Source organism: Dermacentor silvarum, chromosome 1 (genome assembly GCF_013339745.2).
Source record: "Dermacentor silvarum isolate Dsil-2018 chromosome 1, BIME_Dsil_1.4, whole genome shotgun sequence".
In the NCBI taxonomy this organism is placed as follows: domain Eukaryota; kingdom Metazoa; phylum Arthropoda; class Arachnida; order Ixodida; family Ixodidae; genus Dermacentor; species Dermacentor silvarum.
Genome location: NC_051154.1, coordinates 119,413,825 through 119,426,999, shown reverse-complemented (window position 1 = coordinate 119,426,999; position 13,175 = coordinate 119,413,825). Strand labels below are relative to the sequence as shown.

The window sequence follows — 13,175 nt, the reverse complement described above, 5'->3', positions numbered from 1 at the left end:
ATTCATTCTCAGCTTTCGTTCCGTGCTGTCCTCTGTTATGCCGACAAAGGTGGAGCTTGGCTCCGGGGACAGTCTGGACGGAATGTCTGGCACATACCATGATCATCATCTTCTTCTCTCAACTCCTTTTTGTACTTTATTATTTTTTTGAGTCAAACGCCCACCTCTGGGCGAGTTTTACAGGCCTTTCGTCAACGGAGTCAATGCCTCCAGCTAGGTGCCAGGGGCCCGGACTGGCTGTAATGTCGGGGCCTCCTGGAAGCCTTCATCATTGCAGCCAACCGTACTGTCTGGACTGTTCCTGCTGGTGTTTTTTTTTTTTCTCTCTCTCTTGCTTTTCTATCTGTGTTATTTTCTCCTTTTTCCTCCTCTGTTCCTTTTCTACTTGTATGTATGTCTGTGAAATACGTCTTGTTTAAAATAAAAAGCTGAGACGCGCCATGCCAGGCCAGTGCAGACACTTAGTTTACACCTTTCGACAGGACATGTCCGAATGTCTTCTCCGTCTTTTGGGTCGGCTCACCCTCGGCATTCCTTCTTTTTTTTTTTTTTAGATTGGCTTTTCGCAAAAATTTTTCTTTGGGTTACACCCCTATTCATTTTCCTTTTGATTGGTTTAAGCCTGCGATACGTTGGTGGTGCGGGCTACCCTCATTTTCATTTAGGTTCTCTTTTTTTTTGAGGGACTCAAGAACAAGCCGTCCCCAGAGCAAAAAGGGGTCCTATAGCGGGGTGCGCCTGCTGTCGTTCACAGCTGCCACTTGAGGCAGCTATACGTGAATTGCTTAGGCCGCTTGCAGCCAGCGTTGACAAAACAGGCGCCTGCTCGATCGGTGTGCCACTGGGCGCCACCGAATGTACTCCTAAGGGAGACGTATGAGCGAAATTCGTGGTCGCCGTGATTGAATCCCCACAGGGGGCCGCGGCATACCACTGGTTTTGGCTGTTCAATTGAGAAGCAGCCAGCGTCGATAAAACAGGTGTGTGCTCGATCGGTGTGCCACTGGGCGCCACCGAGTGTACTCCAAAGGGAGACGTATGAGCGAAATTCGTGGTCGCCGTGATTGAATCCCCACAGGGGGCCGCGGCATACCACTGGTTTTGGCTGTTCAATTGAGAAGCAGCTAGCGTCGATAAAACAGGTGTGTGCTCGATCGGTGTGCCACTGGCCACCGAGTGTACTCCAAAGGGAGACGTATGAGCGAAATTCGTGGTCGCCGTGACTGAATCCCCACAGGGGGCCGCGGCATACCACTGGTTTTGGCTGTTCAATTGAGAAGCAGCCAGCGTCGATAAAACAGGTGTGTGCTCGATCGGTGTGCCACTGGGCGCCACCGAGTGTACTCCAAAGGGAGACGTATGAGCGGAATTCGTGGTCGCCGTGATTGAATCCCCACAGGGGGCCGCGGCATACCACTGGTTTTGGCTGTTCAATTGAGAAGCAGCTAGCGTCGATAAAACAGGTGTGTGCTCGATCGGTGTGCCACTGGCCACCGAGTGTACTCCAAAGGGAGACGTATGAGCGAAATTCGTGGTCGCCGTGACTGAATCCCCACAGGGGGCCGCGGCATACCACTGGTTTTGGCTGTTCAATTGAGAAGCAGCCAGCGTCGATAAAACAGGTGTGTGCTCGATCGGTGTGCCACTGGGCGCCACCGAGTGTACTCCAAAGGGAGACGTATGAGCGGAATTCGTGGTCGCCGTGATTGAATCCCCACAGAGGGCCGCGGCATTCCACTGGTTTTGGCTGTTCAATTGAGAAGCAGCCAACGGGCAAAAGTCGGAGAGGGCTAAGGCCCCGTTCCCGCGCTGCGCTCCGTTTACTCCCGAAGGAGTCAATGATCGGGAGCGCTGCGACATCGCGCTGCTTGGCATTCCAAAGGGAGCCGTGGCAGACGAATGTGCCCGTGTGCACTGTTCGGAGAGGACTCTGGCCCCGTTTTCAAACAACGCTACTGCTCCGAAGGGAGCTGGTACGTAGCGCCTCGCGTTGCCGTCCCCACAGGGGGTCGTTACAAGCGAGGGCGCAGGAGTGCGCTGCTCAAGGGGGGCCCCTAGGGTGCCTCGATGCCCAGCGCCGCGGCGGCGCTGGCATCGAGGCACCCTAGGGGCCCTGGCCCCGTTCTCGAGCAACGCGGCGTCTGCTAGCACTTGTGGGAAACATCGGGTCCCATGACCACCGCACGCGCAGCGAACGTCGCGGCAGACGCATGCGCGCCAGGGAGAGTTGGGAGAGGGGAAACTTTCCTTCCGCGGGCGGCGCACGGGAATGATGATGATGATGATGATTTATTGGCATCCCCTTTGAAACGGGGTGGCGACAAATAGTCACCTAGCCTGCTTGATTTAATCAGGTATACTACACATGTTCTTTATCTAGCATTTTTGTATACCTCTCATTATCTTTCTTTTTCAAAAATTTAGCTTGTACCGCTGCCTATGATTTTAAGAGATCAGGTCGTATCCATCTTTTCCCTGCTTTTTTTCCACCAGTACTCTAATCGTCTCTTGCTGATCTCTACGGCTGATCTGTTTATGTTTCCTTCCACTTTAAACCCAAGCGCTTCTAGGAGTTGCACGTTACCTACGGTTCTCGCTGGGTGGATCCCGTCGCATTCCATTAGGATGTGCTGAGTGGTCTCTGGATCTTTACTGCAGCATACACATGTCTCATCTAGTTCCGAATATTTGTTCCGATATGTTTTCGTCCTTAGGCAACCGGCTCGAGCCTCAAATAGCAAGGCACTGCCCTTTGTGTTATCGTACAGATTTTCCCTTCTAATTTCTTTCTTCTCATTCTTTTAAATCTCCATTGTCCTTTTCGTTTCCATTCTTTGCATCCAATTCACGGTCTCTATTTCTCTCACTTTCTTTCTGATGACCCCTGGTTGTCTATTTACAGTTTCGATTATCCTGTACTTGGTTGCCAACTTCCTTGACCTCTTCCTCCATTCTGTGTCCACGCTTTTCATGTAGAGATACTTGTGCACTTTAGCCGCCCATTTATTTTCATCCATGTTCCTGAGCCTTTCTTCAAAACTAATTTTGCTTTGTGCTTCTCTGACTTCAAAAGAGGCCCAACCCATGTCTCCATGCACTGCCTCATTTGTCGTATTACCGTGTGCTCCCAAAGCCAACCGGCCTACTGATCTTTGGTTAACTTCCAAACCCGCCAATATATCCGATTTTAAGCATATAATGGCATTTGCGAATGTTAGCGCTGGCACCATTACTCCTTTCCAGATTCCAATGATCGGGAATCCGATCATTGGAATCGCAAGCGCTATCAGCGCCACCGGGTGGGTCACGTGAGATCCCGCGGACATCACCCGAGTCTCTTTTGGTCACCAGCAAGCGGCGACGGCGGAAGTCTCAGCCGCCGCTCACGTATTCCCGCACGTGGTTAGTCAACCGCGTTCTTGCCGCGGCAAACGCCGCTGCCGCCCGTATTTCCTCAGTTGATAAGTCGGAAGCCCTTCTTTACCTACTGTATTATTCTCTTCGAGGGAACCCTCAGCGATGTCAACTATAGCTAGCTGGCCTGCTCGAAGTGTTAGTTGCAGTCGTAATAAATGCTGTCCGAGTGTACACGTGGTTCGTCTATTGTTTCCTCGAACTTGTACCGGACCGCGGTTGATGCGCAGGCACGCGCCAACCGCGTGGTTCGGTGTGTCGAGGCAGGGTGCCGTGGGCAATCCCCCCCATATCCCGACATTTGGCGTTGCCAACGTGGGGCAAGCTCTTGGAAAACGGGACGACGATCGGTTCGGTGCGAAGAAGGCTTTGTCCGGACCAGCGTTAGGCCTCAACCAAAGGCGTGATTGCTAGCTAGATAGGGCATGTGCTTTCTTGAGGGCAAGTTAACGCTGCGCCAGTGTCGCCGAACTCGTGTAGACGCTGAGATTTACAGCGAGTTTTCTCCAAAGAGTATGCCCGAAGCGAGTGAGTGCAGCAGCCGACGCGGTGGCCGATTTTCCCTGTACATATGTAAATAGCCTCCTTTCTGTATCTTTGGCTCTGGGAACCGGGCGCCGGAAACGCTGGCTAGGACGTCAGCGGGGCGCAGTCCCAGGAGTCGGCTCGGAAGCTGCGGGTTGAGCAGTGAGCGGGGACCACTTAGCTAGGCCTGCATCTCCTCACGGCGGCTCGTTGGAACCCTTTATGGGTCTTTTGTGGCATTGGTATCTGTCATGGACACGATTAGGCCTAAGGCTTTGCGGAGCTGCCGGTCGCAAGTTCGAAGACGACCATGCCGGGACAATTAGCGGGTGCAACCGGATTCGCTAGTTCTACTATATTCGCCCGAGCGGAAAAACCTCGTTCGAAATAGAAAGCTTATTTTGTTCAGATGGATTCAATATTTTGCGGGCGGAATAACCGAAATCTCGGGGGACCATAGAGCGCTTTGTTCATACGAGCATCGCCCACTTTCACGCTGGATCGGACCGGAAAAATTCGGTCGAAGCCAATAACTTCATTCAAACGAACTGGATTGTTTTTTCGTTGCCGCATAAAGCTATGCGGTAGACAGGTGGTTCAGCATCGTGTCAGACGGCCGACGCTGCGGCGGCCTCTACTGCCTTAATTCTAAGTGTTTGTGGAGTGCATTTGAGCGACTTTGCAGAACGAGTGAAGCCGCCTGGACTTGTTATTGCTGCCATCGTCCACGTCCCTGCCTGCTGTCTCGGCCTCAAATTGCAGCGGAGGCCCCTCCCTGTTCGCGGCCCGATGCAGTAACACCTGGCAGCCACAATGAGGGAGGCCCACCATCATACACTCCCACGAGGATGCGTCGGTGCGAGGTTCATCGTGCCGGCGCGCGCGCCGCTTCGAGAAAGTTCTGACCCGCTGTTCCCGGGTGGACATTGCGGCGCGCATCTTGAGGGCAAGCCATCTTCAGCCCCCGTCATCGTCAACCACTGTGACGGCTGCCACATGTGGGCGGCCGCCACCCAGGACTGTGCTGCCTATCAACGTGGATTCGGACATTTCCTGCCGGAGTTTACCATCGCATCTGCCCGGATACTTCGTCAATGCCGTCGTTCCAGCAATTTCTCCGCCGTAAGGCAATATTTAAGGGTGGAGGGATGTGGGAAACCGCGGGTCCCATGACCACCGCACGCGCAGCGAACGTCGCGGCAGATGCATGCGCGCTAGGGAGAGTTGGGAGAGAGGAAACTTTCCTTCCGCGGGCGGCGCACGGGAATCGCAAGCGCTAGCAGCGCCACCGGGCGGGTCATGTCAGATTGTGAAATTGTGAAAAGAACAAACTGTACAGTGAATCACAAAATGGCTTCCTCCCACAAAGACGAACAAGTGATCACATTTTCACTCTCACCCAAACAATCGAAATGGAGCACAAGGAAAAATCGCAACTCTATCTGGCCTTCCTAGATCTAGAAAAAGCCTACAACTCTGTACCGCATCCCAAACTATGGGAAAAGCTTGAAAACATGAAATTGGACCAGGAATTTATTGAAGTACTGAAAGCACTTTATAATGAATGCACAGCAGTTTATGAAGTACATGGATTTAAATCTCAGAAAGTGAAACTAAAAGCTGGATTAAAACAGGGATGTCCTCTATCACCGACCCTATTTAACATCTATATAAACAACCTACTGAGAGCACTAAACGATGAGGGACCCGGAGTGAGACTATCCACAATAACAACAGACCACCAAGAGGTGTACACAAAAATCTCGTGTTTGGCTTTCGCTGACGATATTGTGCTTCTAGCTGAGTCGGCAACAGACCTACAGGACCTTCTGGATATCTGTTCTCGAGTAGCGGCTGAGGACTACCTCAAGTTCAACACAGAAAAAACGCAATGGATGAGTCTAAACACAAACACTGAAGGAATGACATTCACACTACAAGGAAATTCAATAACAAAGACAACAACCTATAAATATCTTGGAATTGAAATATCGGACAAGAAAGACTACCTCCAAAAACAAGTTAATTCGACAATCAAGAAATCGAACCGTCTAAAAGGCCGAGTATGGCACCTATCCCGACATTCGTACAACCCTTATTCAGTAGGTCGCACACTATGGAAAACACTCGCAGTCCCAGCAACAACATACTCAATGGACACATTAACATACCCGACCCAGACAATAAAATGCCTAAACCGGCACCAGAACGAACTTGGGCGATGGCTACTGGGAGGAAACATTTTCACAGCCAATGCCGCAATAACAGGTGAAATGGGTTGGTCAACGCTTGAAATTCGAGAAGCAAGATCAAAATTGCAATACATGGGCAGACTGAAATTTATGTCCGAAGCCAATTACAGCCGCCGAATATACCTACACCTGCGGTATAAGGGCATAAAGACCCTCGGGATGCAACGACTCGCCTCCATCGAAACAAAATTCGGCCCAAACCCAAAGCTACAGGAAACCAAAAATGAAAGCGAATGGCGTAAAGAAGTGAACAAATATATAACACAGACAGGCCCACACATATGGCGCACAGCGACCGCAAAGAAAAACAGTCTGTCGTGCTATGCGAAACATAAACTGGAACCTGGCAGTGAACCGTACTACAGGGGCGACAGACCGAGCGCACTACTCTTCCAAGCTCGCACAGGATCTTTGGCCACTCAACAACGACGACTGTGTTCGACTCGGACCCTTCATGCCGTTTGTGCGGTGCCCCCGAAGAAACCATTGCTCACGTCTTACAGGTCTGCCCATGCCTGCATGATAAACCCCGAACATCGCCAAGTTTGACCGAACTCTTGGGCCTGTCCGGTCAAATGAATGAAGCACAAATCGATCGGATCCAGCCAACGAAGAGCCTATTGCTGCGGTGGGAACGGCTCTGCAGACAAAGCGAAAGCAGCCCGACCGGGATAACACCCAACACACCTCCTCCACCAACTGCGCACACCGGCACGCCACCGCTTGGAATCAATGCGAAGACGACGGCCGCGCGGAAAGCAGGGGAGCCCTCGCCGATCCTTCCTCAGGATTTGCGTGGGGCACATTCAGATCTACCCCTGTGCCAGTGACCAAGGAGCTACGAGATGCGACCCAGCTGATGCTTCGTCGGCGACGACAAAATTTGGCTTGGCTCGTCTTGGCGTGGTGTTTTTCGCAAAACTGGTGAACGGGGGTGCTTTTCCGCGAAATTGTGGTGAAACTTGACGGTACACGAACCGAAAACTTAAGTGAACTGTGTAAGACAACATAGACTATATATTTTTTCCTGTGGCGCCTAAAGCGCCTGCTCTGCGTCAAAAGGGACTAGGAACAAATTTACTTACTTACTTACTTAATATCCCGCTGACATCGCCCGAGTCTCTTTTGGTCCCCAGCAAGCGGCGACGGCGGAAGTCTCCGTCGCCGCTCCCGTATTCCCGCACGTGGTTAGTCAACCGCGTTCTTGCCGCGGCAATCGCCGCGGCCGCCCATATTCCCCAGTTGGTAAGTCGGAAGCCTATCTTTACCTAGTGTATTATTCTCTTCGAGGGGACCCTCAGCGATGTCACCTATACCTAACTGGCCTGCTCGAAGTGTTAGTTGCAGTCGTAATAAACGCTTTCCGAGTGTACACGTGGTTGTCTATTGTTTCCTCGAGCTGGTACCAGACCGCGGTTGATGCGCAGGCATGCGCCAACCGCGGGGCTCGGTGTGTCGAGGCAGAGGGCCAGTGGGCACCCCTTATAGCCCGACACACTAACAAAGGACAAAGGTCACTATGCCTAGCAGACATAACGCGGCGAGTCCAATTCGCTAAGGCGTATTGACTCGGCTAAGCACAGACAGGAAAAGGTAAAACCCGCACAATGGCGCCGGCGAAACCCTCAATCCCCACAACCTCCACTCACACATACTCGCACTCACCTGCACTCACACTCAACTCCACTCACACTCACTCGCACTTACCTGCACTCACACTCACTGGCCCTCAGTCACACTTGCACTCATCTGTACTAACACTCACTGGCACTAACTCACACACGCAATCACCTCCATTCACACTCACTCCCACTCACAGTCACTGGCACTCACTCGTGCTCACACTAACTGGCACTCATTCGCACTCACCTGCACTCGCACTCACTGGCACTAACTCACACTCGCACTCATCAGAACTCACACTCACTCACACTCGCACTCACCTGCACTCACACTCACTGGCACTCACTCGCACTCACACTCACTGGCATTCATTTGCACTCACCTGCACTTACTCCCACTCATCTGCAATCACACTCACTGGCACTCACTCACAACCACTGGCAGTCATTATCACTCACTTGCACTCAATCGCACTCAGTCACTGGCACTCGGCACTCTCCTGCACTCATACTCACTGGCACCCACTCGCACTCATCTGCACTCACACTCACTGGCACACACTCGCACTCACCTGCACTCAATATCACTGGCACTCAATTGCGCACACACTCACCTGCACTCACACTCACTGGCACTCCCCACATTCGACCTCATCTGCACTCACAATCACTGGCACTAAGTCGCACTCACACTCATCTGCACTCACTCTCAGGGGCAATCACTTACACTCACTGGCACTCACTCGCACTCACCTGCACTCACACTCACTGGTACTCATTCACACTCGCACTCATCTGCACTCACACTCACTGGCACTCACTCAAACTCACACTCACCTCCACTCATCTGCATTTACAGTCACTGGCACTCACGCGCATTCGCCCTCGCCTTCACGCACAATCACTTGCACTCACCTCCACTCATATGCACTCACACTCACTGGCACTCATTCACACTCGCACTCAACTGCACCCACACTCACCTCCACTCACACTCACTGGCACTAACACTCGCATTGACACTCACTGGCACTCATTTGCGCTCACCTGTACTTACTCTCACTCATCTGCAGGCACACTCACTGGCACTCACTCACACCCACTGGCAGTCATTCTCACTCACTTGCACTCCATTGCACTCAGTCACTGGCACTCCGCACTCTCCTGCACTCACACTCACTGGCACTCACTCGCATTCATCTGCACTCACACTCACTGGTACACACTCACACTCGCAATAACCTTCACCCACAGTCACTTGGACTCACAATCACTGACACTCAATTGCACACACACTCACCTGCACTCACACTCACCTACACTCACACTCACTGGCACTCGCCATACTGGACCTCATCTGCACTCACAATCACTGGCACTAAGTCTCAGTCACACTCATCTGCACTCACTCTCACTGGCAATCAGTCGCACTCACTCGCACTCACCTGCACTCACATTCACTGGTACTCACTTACACTCGCACTCATCTGCACTCACACTCACTGGCACTCACTCTAACTGGCGCTCACCTCCACTCACACTAACTCGCGCTTACCTCCACTCACATTCAATCGATCTTACACTCACTCGCACTGACCTCCACTCCCACTCGCACTTATCTGAACTCTCACTCGCACTCCCCTCCACTCATCTGCATTTACCGTCACTTGCAATCACGCGCATTCGCCCTCGCCTCCACGCACAATCACTCGCACTCTCCTCCACTCACTCACTGGCACTCACTCGAACTCATCTGCACTCACACTCACTGGCACTCGCTCACTCTCGCACTCACCTCCACTCATATGCACTCAGTCACTGGCACTCACTCGCACTCTCCTGCACTCACACTCGCACTCACCTTCACCCACACTGACTAGCACTCACCTGCACTCACACTCTCTGGCATAGGTCGGCAGTGTGGGAGAATACTCACTCACACTCACTCACCATAATTTTTTCCAGGCCCCGCACTCACTCACGGTCACACTCACCTCCACTCACACTCACAGCACTCACTCGCACTCACATCCACTCATATTCACAGACACTCACACTCGCACTCATCTCCACTCAGAATCACAGGCACTCACTCGCACTCGCACTCACCTACACTCACACTCATTGGCACTCACTCGCACCCACACTTACCTGCACTCACACTCACTGGTACTCACTCGCACTCGCACTCACCTCCACTCACACTTACTGGCACTCACTCGCACCCGCACTCACCTCCACTCACACTCACTGGCACTCTCTCGCACTCGCACTCACCTGCACTCACACTCACTGGCACTCACTCACACTCGCACTCAGCTGCACTCACAATCGCTGGCACTCACTCACACTCGCACTCACCTGCACTCACACTCACTGGCACCCACCTCCAGTCACACTCGCACTAACCTCCACTCACACTCACACTCTCTGGCACTCACTCGCAATCACCCCTTTGAAATGAGTGCGAGTGTGAGTGAGTGCACTCATGAGTCACTGTGCCGATCTATACCGCTCACAATTCGTGTATATTCATCACGAAGCTTCCAATTTAGCACCTGTTCCATCGGGAGTGCGCAAGGCAGTGTTTTGGACCCAGTTTTATTTTTAATTTACATAAAAGATTTGCCTTCCCGATTACATGGTAACATCTGTCTATTTGCTGACTATTGTATTTCTTACCGCTAAATTAATCACAGTGATAATCACCATATACAAAATTCTGCCTTTTCTTGGTGTCAGGAGTGGCATGCCCAAAAATGCCCAAAAATCAGTAACGCTGACAGTAAGAAAGAAACAGATATCTGTGTTTACTAAAAATTATTAATGACACACCTCTTACTTGCGCATTTCAGCATAAATATTTAGGTGTAACTTCAACATACGTTCTCCGATGGGAAAGCCATGTTAACAAAATAACCTCAAGTGGAAATCTGTGCATGCTGAGCACTAAACCGACTCTTCTTTCTGAGAAGACACCTTCGTCTTGCGCCCCCAGATAAAATTTGCTGGCCTACAAAATGCTTGTTCGAACAGTGCTGGAGCACGCCAATATTATTTGGTTTCCGTACACTGTTGTGTCTGGTGGTCCCTCGGGACAAAGGAGGCCGGCGCCGACTCTGACGCGCCCACCTGGCACCCTTTCTCGCGGCCGAGAATTGTCACCTGGGACTGAGGGATTAGCCGTTGGTATCTCATGCGTCGCTAAACGGCCGCGTCGCCCCTTGGTGCGGTCCCGTGAATTACCAGCGCCGCCCGAACCGCGACGACGCCCGGCGCCGACTGCTACGCGCCAACGTGGCGCCCTTTCGAGACAGCCACCGCCCTGCCTGGTTCCGCGAACTGACCTCTATGGAGAGGCGAATCTTGAAAGGGGCCCGTGTCTGGCAGTCCCGGGAAAACGACGACACATCACGTGCGGGATATGGCCACCTGATCAAAGACTGTGATTGGCCTAAAAGAACCCCATTGAACTCCCTCCACGAGTGAAAGGGGGAAATGAGATGGGTTAAAAAAGGGACGCTTGAAGCTTGACCATGTAGAGCACGCTTGACGATGTAGAGCACGCTCGACCATGGAGAACGCTCGGAGATGTAAACGCTACCACATGCAAAGATGTTAGCACGTAGACGGCTCCAATATCATGGAGCCCATCTTGCAATATACCATGTACAGTGTATATAAAACAATTTTCTAATCTCTCTGGATAACTCCTCCTCTTGGCACCTGGCACGGCACCACACATGCAACCCTTCGTGGCCGCTCGGACCATCGACATTCGCAACAGTGGTGGCAGCGGTGGGATCAGCCAACGTCAGCTACCCGAATGTGGTGAGTGCCTGAAGTTTACCTCTCGTATTGCCAGACCTAGCTAGCTCACTTTGTTGTTAGTAGGTTTTGATGTTTTGTCATTGGGTTGTAACTTTGTTCGGTCAGCCAAGAATTGGGTGGTTTGACTGCTTAGTTATTAGCAGAGGGTAAACGAGGCGGAGTGCAGTGTCAGTATGGACAAGTTCAAAGTGCAGGACCTCCTTGAAATTTGCAAGGAACTGGGGATTGCGGTTGGGCCCGCTAAGCGGAAACAAAGCATCCTCGCGCTTATCGAGGCAGAGGAGGTGACGGTCGAGGAGGCCCAGGAAGCTCATGAGGCTATTCAAAATAGAAAGACCGCTGCTCAGGAGCTCGAAAAGGAGGAGAGGGAGAGAGCTGCCCAACGTGAGGAGAAAGAGAGAGCTGCCGAGAGAGAACATCAATTAAAATTGAAAGAACTGGAACTTCGGATGTCCGCCGAACGCCATGCTCCCACTATGCGGGAGTCTGTAAACATAAAAATGAAAGACCTTTTGCAACCGTTCAGAGTTGGCGAGGACATCGCACTCTTTCTTGTAAATTTTGAGCGGACATGCGAGAAGGCTGGGTTCTCTTCCGAAAGTTGGCCGCAAAAATTGTTAACACTTCTTCCCTGCGAGGCCGCCGATGTAATAGCTCGACTCAGTAAAGAGGATGCTGAATCATATGACAAGGTCAAAGGGGCGCTGTTGCGCAAATACCGTTTGTCAACAGAGGCATTCCGACAGCGTTTTAGGCATGCACGGAAAGCTAATGAATCGCATCAGGACTTCGCCTATCAGATTAAGGCTAACCTGGTAGAATGGCTTAAGAGTGCGGAAGTCTATAGTGACCACGATAAAGTGATAGAATGCATCGCCATCGAGCAATTCTACAGGGGCATTTCTGAGGAGACGAGGTTGTGGCTCCAAGACAGGCTCACAGAGATTAACTTGAGCAAAGCTGCTGAGCTTGCGGAGGAGTACGAAACGCGTAGGAATTTGCGCGGAAGGGTAGCGCAGCCTGAGAAAGGCCAGAAAAAGGAATTTGGGCCTAGGAGGTCCGAAGGAAAAAGGTTCCCGCCGCGTAAAGATTTTAGAAAGGAGGAACAACGCGTGCAGGAGCAGCCGAAAGAGGGGCACGACAGGGAGTCGAAAGCAGCGGGCATTTCAAAGCCGTCTGCTGATGTGAACCGCACGTTTGATGCGCCGAGACCAGTTGTATGTTACAACTGCAAAGAGGAAGGTAACATGGCCAGGAATTGCAAAAAGAAAATGGTGTTTGCAAGGATACGAGAGTCAGACGAGAGCGTGCGACTTTTGCAGCCATACACGCAGGAAATGCTTGTAAACGGCAGAAGGAGAAGGGTGCTCCGCGACTCGGCCGCAACGATGGATGTCGCGCACCCAAGTTGCGTTTCTCCGCGGGATTTTACCGGAGAGTGCGCTTGGATCCGACAGGTAGCCGAAGAGCAGAGCGTCTGCCTGCCAGTAGCCAGAGTAGTTCTCGAAGGCCCTTTCGGCCAACTGTACAC

General features: G+C 52.0%; 1 long non-coding RNA gene across 1 annotated transcript; it reads left to right on the top strand.

Moving 5' to 3' along the window:
- The first annotated feature begins 757 nt into the window (after positions 1-757).
- LOC125942665 (uncharacterized) lies at positions 758-1,881 on the top strand. Its single transcript, XR_007465297.1, has 3 exons — positions 758-1,142; positions 1,302-1,463; positions 1,623-1,881. It is a non-coding gene; the product is annotated as an uncharacterized LOC125942665 (long non-coding RNA).
- Positions 1,882-13,175: the final 11,294 nt, after the last annotated feature.